At 37.0% G+C, this 9,007-nt stretch overlaps 1 pseudogene; it reads left to right on the forward strand.

Moving 5' to 3' along the window:
- Positions 1–322: 322 nt before the first annotated feature.
- LOC149250064 (protein RETICULATA-RELATED 3, chloroplastic pseudogene) lies at positions 323–5,775 on the forward strand (annotated as a pseudogene).
- Positions 5,776–9,007: the final 3,232 nt, after the last annotated feature.

The following is a 9,007-nucleotide window of genomic DNA, read 5'->3' on the forward strand; positions in this document are numbered from 1 at the left end:
AGAGCTCTAGTTGAGGGCTCAGCCTTCAACACCAACAGAGGTGAAAGAACAGCGGGTGGTCACTATCACAAAAGCAGTTGCGATAGTGGAGAGTGTAGTAGTAGACTACACACAGTTGTTTGAACAATCATTTGAGGTCCTAACCAGCTTGCAAGAGGACCTAAACATCTAGAGGCTAGAGACGGAAGCACGTGAACTCCAACAATGCTATGATGAAGTTAAGGGCACAACACGAACCGTCGTGCTAACACAGAGGTTAGCCAAGCTGGTGGACGCAGTGCTACACAAGGAAGCAGTGTTGAAGGCGTGACTAAAGCCCTAGATGGAGGAATCTTATGCAGTCAAGGGAAACATTGAAGGTAAGTTTGTGACTCTGCAAGTGACGCGACAACAACTTTAGGCTGAAAACTCAGGGGTAGTAACTGAGAAAACAATCGAAGATGCGAAGTAGGAAACAACTCAGTGCACAACTGAAGTTGCGTCATCAGGGTCGAGCTGGATGGGCTTCATGTAAAGATCTCTACCCCTACTGAGTGACTCAAGGGTGGGTCATAATGTTTGTGTTGGGAGCCTGTTCGGAGCGAGATACCCCAAGGGCAATTTCGGTGCTAAAAGCCCATGTTTAAGTCAATTTTTGTAATATTATTGTAAAGACTCTGCATTTTGTGGTCACAGAGCGTGAAGGCATTATGGGTCATAAAGCGTAGTCTGCCCTTAGTTTTGTAAAGTAAATTCAGTTGTAAGAGATCTACCCATGGTCCGTAGACCATGGGATTGTATAAAAAGAGCTAAGCTCTAAGTAGTTTGAGAGACAATGATGAATGATGGAAGAGAATCATAGCTTTAGAGCAAGAAGTCTAAGTCTTGGGTTGTAGTGTAGGTAGAGGCTCTGTAGCTAAGTGCGCAGAGGCCTAGGGTAGAAGTCTGTAGCTGAGTGTGCAGGCCCCTACAGCTGTGTGCACAGGGTGGCAGAGTTTGTAACTACTTGGAAGACATTAATAAAGAGATATATTCTGTAATTTTTGTGTCTTTGTTCCGTTGATGCATCTTGATATGTTATGTATGAATTTTCTTTATTATGCTTATATGGTTCATGAATGAATGCAATTACATTGAATAACTGAACGCATATACGAATATTTGTTTACGCGGAGATAACTATAATTGTTTGAGAAGATATGCAAGGCACTTAGATTAATTGGGGAATTTGTATGGCATGCTGCCATAGCAGTGCGAAAGTACCTGGGTAGCAGGCTCGAGCTGCGCAAAGGATGATCGTATCCTTTCACAGAGGTATTGAATAACGGAACGCAGGGTTTGTCTTGCAAGCCCTAGAGTGAAGCATCCTGCGCGAAGGCAGGGATAGAGGGAATTAAACAACATCACGGCCATCTCAGGGTGCAGAAACTTGGTTCCAGCATCCCCCCATACTACTTCGGGTGAGACTTCAGTCCGCGCTCCACAGGTTGATGTTGAAAGGGCTAGTAGTGTAGGGATTTGTTTGGCTAATTAACGTTGAACCTTGGTCAAGCCCCCTCAAGCCAACACACACACACACACACACATATATATATATATATATATATATATATATATATATATATATTAATATTAATATTAATATATTATAGATATTAATATGAATTTTATTTACCATTTGTAGGAAATTGGACAACACATTTTCATATTGGATACATCGTTGGATATTCGAGGGAAAAAGAACATGGATCGATTATTCGACGATGGGATGATTTACAGGAAACCGTCAGATAGTCAACGAGATAGGATAACTGTCAAATATTTGATGTGTACATATATGTTGTCAGATATTCGATGGTAGTCGAGATTTAAAAAAACAAACAAACAAAAATCATTTAACTTCTGACATTTTTTCATATTTTGTCCATTCTATCGAATTCTGCCATCATAATTTTCGCCCGAATTTAGTAGTCATGTGTGTCTATTTTGGAATAGTGATTTCATAATTTTAATTTAATTATCAATAATTATTCGATGGATGGTAAGGATTTAACTTTCATAAAATATTCAAGAATATTCTTAGTAATACTCACAAATTAAAGGTTGAGATTTATTTCAAAAGTAGTTGTGCCCTTTATACCATATTAATTAAATTGATTAATTAAAAAAAATGTCATGTGAACAAATTTCATAAAATGAATTATGATTTTTTAGACATGTGGTATTGATAAGTAACCGTTGACCCATATATTGTAACAAAGTTTGTTTATAGATTTAGAATTTCCATGATTAAGTGTAGGTGAATCTCCATGGTTAAGAATATTATTAGATTTATTTTTATGTGTATTTATTTAAATCATATATAATTTTTTTAATAATTACTAATAATAATAATTTAAAATAAAATTATAATTTAATTAATTTTTATAAATTTTAAATTTTTTGACAAAATTAAACGTATAATAAAAATAAATATTTTAGTTTTTATTATGATCTATATTGGCAAATAATTAATTAATGTCTATTAATTACGCCGATAGGCATTCTATTATGAGGTTTTTCTTATCGACATTGTAGAGATTCATAATCCTCCACTATAGAGATTTCCTACAGGTCTCTTGTATATTGTCGTCTATCTTCTTTCTCCAAGTGTTAGTCTATCTCCTTTTTGTCGTGTACAAATACCTCCTTTCTCCTTTCTGCACCCTAGTTCGACTACCATATCCAACTTAACTTCAAGGGACATTCACGTGTTTTTGTTAGGCCTAATGCATGAGTTTTAGTTAGAACTTGGCTTGACTCCTACCATAGGTGCAAATGACTGAGTTAAGACAAATACAGAAAGAAGAGTCCTTGTTTTCCCATGCATGCCTGGGATAGAGAATTTCTTCCATTCAAGAATCATAAAAAGAAAATATAAAATCAATGCCAAATCTATGATCTGAATTCTACCCCTCTCGTTCTTAAAACGTTTTGGGACTATATTTGAAATTTCATTTTGTGGATGCTCTGACTAGGACGAGGTGGCACAAATCCTATAGTTATTCGGGAATTTGGAGGGAAAAACACAAAAATTATCAAGAGATAACAAAGAACACTTACTACAACACTGGAAAAACACTTATGTTTGATGAGAGTAGATTACATAATTATCTTCAAATAAGTCACATTTATTGTTTTATCCATGCTTATAATCATGAAATTATAACAATCCGTCTAGATGTCTATATCTATAACATTGTACAGAGCATCTAGAACATCTATCTCCTATTTGGGATCACTAAAGACATAATCTGGGTCTCACAAACCTCTAAACTAGAGGATATGGAATTGAATAAACAGAATCAATTGTTGCTTACTTTGCTCTGGTTGGGTATTATATTGAACTGGTCGGGATGTTGAATGAAATGATGGTGGGTAAGTTGTTGGTCCAACTTCTGCAAAATTTGTACCTTGAACTCCCATCTAGGTGATTGAAGGAGGTTTTGTTTCTACCCATTGTTATCTCACAATAGGGGAGTATATTCCTTAAGGCCAACTCACCATAGAAATAACTCTGCTACTAAAAAAAAAAGACGACCTCCATGAGCAATGAAACCATATGTTTGATGAGAGTAGATTGCAGAGTTGTTTTCATAGAAGGTACATTGACTGGTTTATCCATGCCTATAATCCCTAAAATGTAATAATCCATCTGGAGGTCTATATCTATAAAATTTTATGAAGCATCTAGAACATATGTCTCCTCCTCTTTGGGATCACTAAAAACATAACATGGGTTTCACGAACCTCTGAATCTGGAGGATATGGAATTTAATAAACATAATCAACAACTGCATACTTTTCTCTCATTGGGTACTTATCTTGAACTGGTTGGGTTGTTGAATAAAATTATGGTGGTTAAGATGTTGGTCCAACTTCTGCAGCATTTATACCCAGAACTCCCATCTAGGTGAGTGAAGGAGGTGTTGTTGCTACCCATTTTTATCTCACAACAGGGGAGTATCTTCCTTCAGGCCAACTCACAATAGAAATACCTCAACTACTGTAGAAAAAATTGCCTCCATGAGGTAGGTTTAACAATTCATTAGAGATTCTAGGTGGGCCTCATGCAAGGTAGACCCTTTGTTATTGGTTTTTTTTTTTGTGAGATTCTGCGGTTATATTTTTGCTTTTATAAAGATTTATTTCTTTTTCTATTTCTCCTTGAATTTGTCGGATTCTGAGGCTTTTCGAAGTCAGAATTCAAACCTTCATAGGTTGTTACTCAATATTTGTTGATTTTGGTGAAGAGTGCAAGTTTATTTCATTTGTTGTAAAGATCGATTGCTTTCCCTATTTTTCTTTGAATGTCTCTGATTGTGATGCCCACTAAAGGTGAATATTCTTTGTTTGTGTTGTTTTTATGTGGAACTAGTGGTTTGTTTTAGAATTACATTTTTCTTCTTTGTTGAAGTTTTACTAGTTTTCTATCAAATCTTTATATCTTGTCAAGATTTATTAGTTAATGAAAGCTCTATGATCAACCAACTGTATTGTTTCTTCGTATCCGTAATTTTAATGTTGTCATTCTTATTCTTGGTTGGGGATGTTTTGGATATGTCATTAGAGTTTATGATGTGCTTCCATGCCCCATCAATCTCGTCAGTAGAAACCTCAAGAGTAACCCATAAAAATCATGATTTGGGTTTATTGAATGGGAACTTTCTGAAAATAGTAATACCAATGTTATTTCAACTACTTTTCTAGTGGAAAGTTATGCAAAGAGCATGGATTAGAATCTTGGTTCCATTAGGTTTCAGAACCAGGGGAATGAATGCAGTCTAAGGAATCTTATAAATTGGGTACCAACAACATGTCCAAGTATAAAGTATAGTGGAGATGGAGGCAAGGGTTCTGGCATTGGAAACAACAACAACAATGGTGGAGAAGGAGGAGGTGGGAAGTCGTCGGGGTGGGAGGGGCAATCATAGGATAATAAAAATGGGAGAAAGACAGGATGTGGGTTGTTGGGTGCATTTTTATCGGCTTGGGTATCAAGAGTAGAAGAAGACCGAGAGTTTTCATTCAAGGTGCTAATGGAGAAACTTTTAGGGGAAACTACGTGTTAACTGGGTGACATGGAATCCATGCCTAAGTTTGGTTTGAATGAGTTGGACTTTTTGTGTTCCACTCTTCTTGTTGGTTACATCATCAATTTTGTATTGATGTACTTGTTGGCTCTTTCATCAACAACAATGTCAGTACAAACTCTCCCTAGTATTTCTTTTAAGTTTCCCTACCATCCACAAGTTTGAGAAGAGATCCTTTAATGACTTGGAAAGACTGGGTACCTTTGTTTATATGGGTACCCTATTTGCAGTTATTAGGTTTGTTGTAGGCCTTGTAGGGATTGCATTCTCCAATACATTGACCAGTCTAATAAAGAAGATGGATCCCAACTTTGAAACCCCAAATAAGCCACCCTGCACATTGTTGAACATGTCCACGTGGGCTATTCACATGGGATTAAGTAACAATCTCAGGTAGAAAACTATAAATAGCATTGAGTTTTTGTTGGAAAAATGATTTACTCCATTGATGTTTAAGACTTTTGTGGTTGTGCTTTAATGTTTAAATAATGTACTCGGTGGAGTAAGTTTTGTGGTCTTAGCTAGACTAACTGGTTCTCAGAAAGTTGATGTGCCACCACCCACACCACCCGTATTGCAAGAAGAAAGTTCCAAGTTGTTACTAGATCAGGGAAAGGATTTCCATGGCTCCAAACAACACAAAAAAATAAAAATAAATAAATAAATATTTACATGAAACCTCCTAGTGGGTCTTAGCCTACCCAAAGGTTGTATTGATGATACATCAGTATTCAGTATATATTATATTAAAACTTTATTACTTGGACAGTGAAAACATTTTAGATACTCAATTAAAGAATCGTTGAACAATTTTACCTAACCAATGCATGTCCCAAACCCACCACTTTGCATGTTCTTTCCAAATTTGAAGAAGATACAATTGTAATTACGAAGAAATTATATTAGGACAGTGTTTTGAAATGGAAAGTTGCTCAGGTCACGAATAACAAGTTCCAATGTTGTGTTCAATTATGCATCTCAACATCTTGAACCTTCCAAAACTACTTTCCCTTCCAGACCCTCAATTAAATGAGAGTTTTCCAAAACATAAATGGCATACTCAGATACTAGACAAAATCCTAGTGAAAATTAAAGATATTTATGAATAAAGAACCACACAAACTTGTGTAAAATGATTGCAATTTGATAAGTTATTTGATCTCCATGGCATTTATTTTTGGAATTAATAGTGCTTTATAGTACCCATAAAATGGGTTATATATATCTTATCATTGTCAGTCCTTGAAACCTTTGTCTTTTTTCCTCTCTCCCTTTTTAACAACTTTCTAAATTTCATTAATACTTCAAAGGCTTTTAATTTGATCACAAAACACTGGAAAGGAATCAAAGCCACCAATTGGTTCCATTCTTGTCGATCCACATTTATCACTATGAACGAATTTTAGTGTTTTACTCACTCATTGTGCCATGTGGTTTCAAACTTTTCAGGGTGTTTCTTGCTTAATGAAACTGCTTCACTGGATCTCCTCTTTGGATTATGGTGGAGCTTTCACAATTCTATGCCTAGTCACTAGCGTAAGAAAATAGTAGTTTAGATGGTTGTACCTTTGGTGCCATGTTTTATCAATCGAAAAAATTTACATGTAACTTTGTTTTGATGCTATGATTCAAACTTGTAAATGCATCTCTCCTTGAAAGTAACTACACACTCTTTATTATTGTGTTTTTTTTTATCTATAGTTGGTGATTCGAAAGGGACATCATATTCTTCCTCTATTTTCACTATTGTTCCTATTGAGACATTAGGGATTCCTCTTTTGATGAGGATGAGTATCCTTTTTCATGCTGTAGATGATTATGCTTTTCCTTATATCTATTTCCAGTAGCTTTTTTTTATATATATTCTAGTTTTTAGGAGTTGCTTCAACACTTTCCTGGCATGTCACAACTAGATTTTACTTTCGAAACTGTTGACGGTGCCAGACCCGCCAACATTCAGGGGATCTCCCCAGTATGAAGTCCCAACTAGACCTCAAACTTTTTGGTGTAGGAGTCCCATCTGGTATGATGGCCCATTTGCCATTATCTTAAATGTTTTCCTTAGCTCTTTCTTGTCAGTACATGAGAGTGGTTTTCTTTGTCTTCAAAGTTCACATGCCTCATGCATTCTAGTGTTATTTCTGTCAAGGTTCTTTCACCGCAGAGAGAGAGGGTGGAAATGAGTCTCTAACTAAACGGGAAGAGTCCGGACTTTGTAAGACACACATAGCACGATAGTGCATGCACAAATTCCGGTGGAGCATACCACACAGATGTGGTAGTCACACACACAAGAAGGAATAACACATACAACACTCAACGGAGTAGTCCACGCGAGTGTGACAGTCATTATAAAAAATTCTATGGGAAAGGTTTTGTCTGATGTCTAGTGAGGAATCACACACAGAAACAACAACGTTAACAACTTATACAACACATTTTCATAAACATATGTATTATAACAACCGAAAGAGTTCAAAGGTTTTAACACAGGTTAATGAAACATGGATTACAAGTGTTCCAAGATTAGTCTTACAAAAAATTACAATACATGTGTGAAAACGTGTTGGAATGTTATCAAGGTTCTAAATTAAGTGAAAGCTCCAAGACAAATTGGTAAACCATACATCAATAACCGTGTAAAAGAGGCATTGGAGCCATTGCTCACTCCTCAAAGAAAAGACTATAGACCCTCAAGGCTATGTGGGAGGAGCCAAGGTGAAAATTCCTTTTCATGTACAAATGAGGAGGTATTTATAGCCACGGGTGAAACTGGCCCTTGTGACTGTTCGATCTCCCTAATGACTATTTCACTTATTTGACTCTTTAGCTTTACATGACTCTTCATATGATATGTGGGTCTCTTCGACTTCCATGTTACATTACATTAATTTAAAACAATATGGCCCACAATAGTGATGTGGCCAACATGACTCATGACACGACTCGACACGACAGTGCTAGTATGTCCATGCTACTACTGGTGTGCATGTCGAGTTGCAGTGCTGCTAAGTGGTGGATATGATCTTGGTGTATTGTAGCTTCACCTTTTCATGGAAAGTTGTGTGGAGTCTTCTATGGTCTTGGTGTTCGCTTGATGTCGCATGTGCACGTTGCTCCTTTGCTTGTACTTTGGCATGCTTCACATGTTTGTCTATTCGCGAAAACATCTCCTCGCATGCATTGTTCATTCGTCTGTTTGTGAACAAATATCCTTGCGTGTGCTCTCCTTGTTCATCATGTTCGTCATCATGTCATGTCTCATCCATATACCTGTATTTGCAATCACTCATGATAAGACGAAATCAAATACATAAACCTCTTAGTCTACCATGATCCATTGTTGTTCGCTTTTGGGTGCAGGTGACTGGGAGAGAGGACAAGGCTATGAAACTGCGCAAGGAAGGTTTCAAGCTGGGATGTGGGCTATAGGCACTGCAGGTGAAAATTGCGCAAAAATCACTAGGAGATTGAGATCGACAATCCAGATCAACAACTACTATCTACGTGATCTGGCTCAGCTGAAGGGCATATCTGCGCAATTTATTGGGGAAGCAGTGTAGGAAGCAGAGGGGGGTATGGAAATAAAAAAGATGCAATTCCTTAGGGGTGCTGGCAGCGGACCACGGGAGGCTTTCCGGGAAAAAATGCACATTTTCTTTAGGGAGCTAGCAGCAGGCTGCTGGAGTGCTAGTGAAAAAAGTTGCGTAATTGCTAGGAGGTTGACCTGTTAAACACCTCTGTGCAGTTTTTGCGCTGAGTGGGATTTTGGGTAGCTCCGGGATTCCTCATGAAATCTGCGCAGTTTTCTCAGTGAACAATAGTTTGGTTGATTGGGTGGATGGATGGAAAAGATACACATTTTCTTTTAGGGAGATAGTGATAGACAATGGGTG

Source organism: Pinus tabuliformis, chromosome 7 (assembly GCF_031772625.1).
Source record: "Pinus tabuliformis cultivar Carrire ecotype Pingquan chromosome 7, CPIR1, whole genome shotgun sequence".
Taxonomy (NCBI): domain Eukaryota; kingdom Viridiplantae; phylum Streptophyta; class Pinopsida; order Pinales; family Pinaceae; genus Pinus; species Pinus tabuliformis.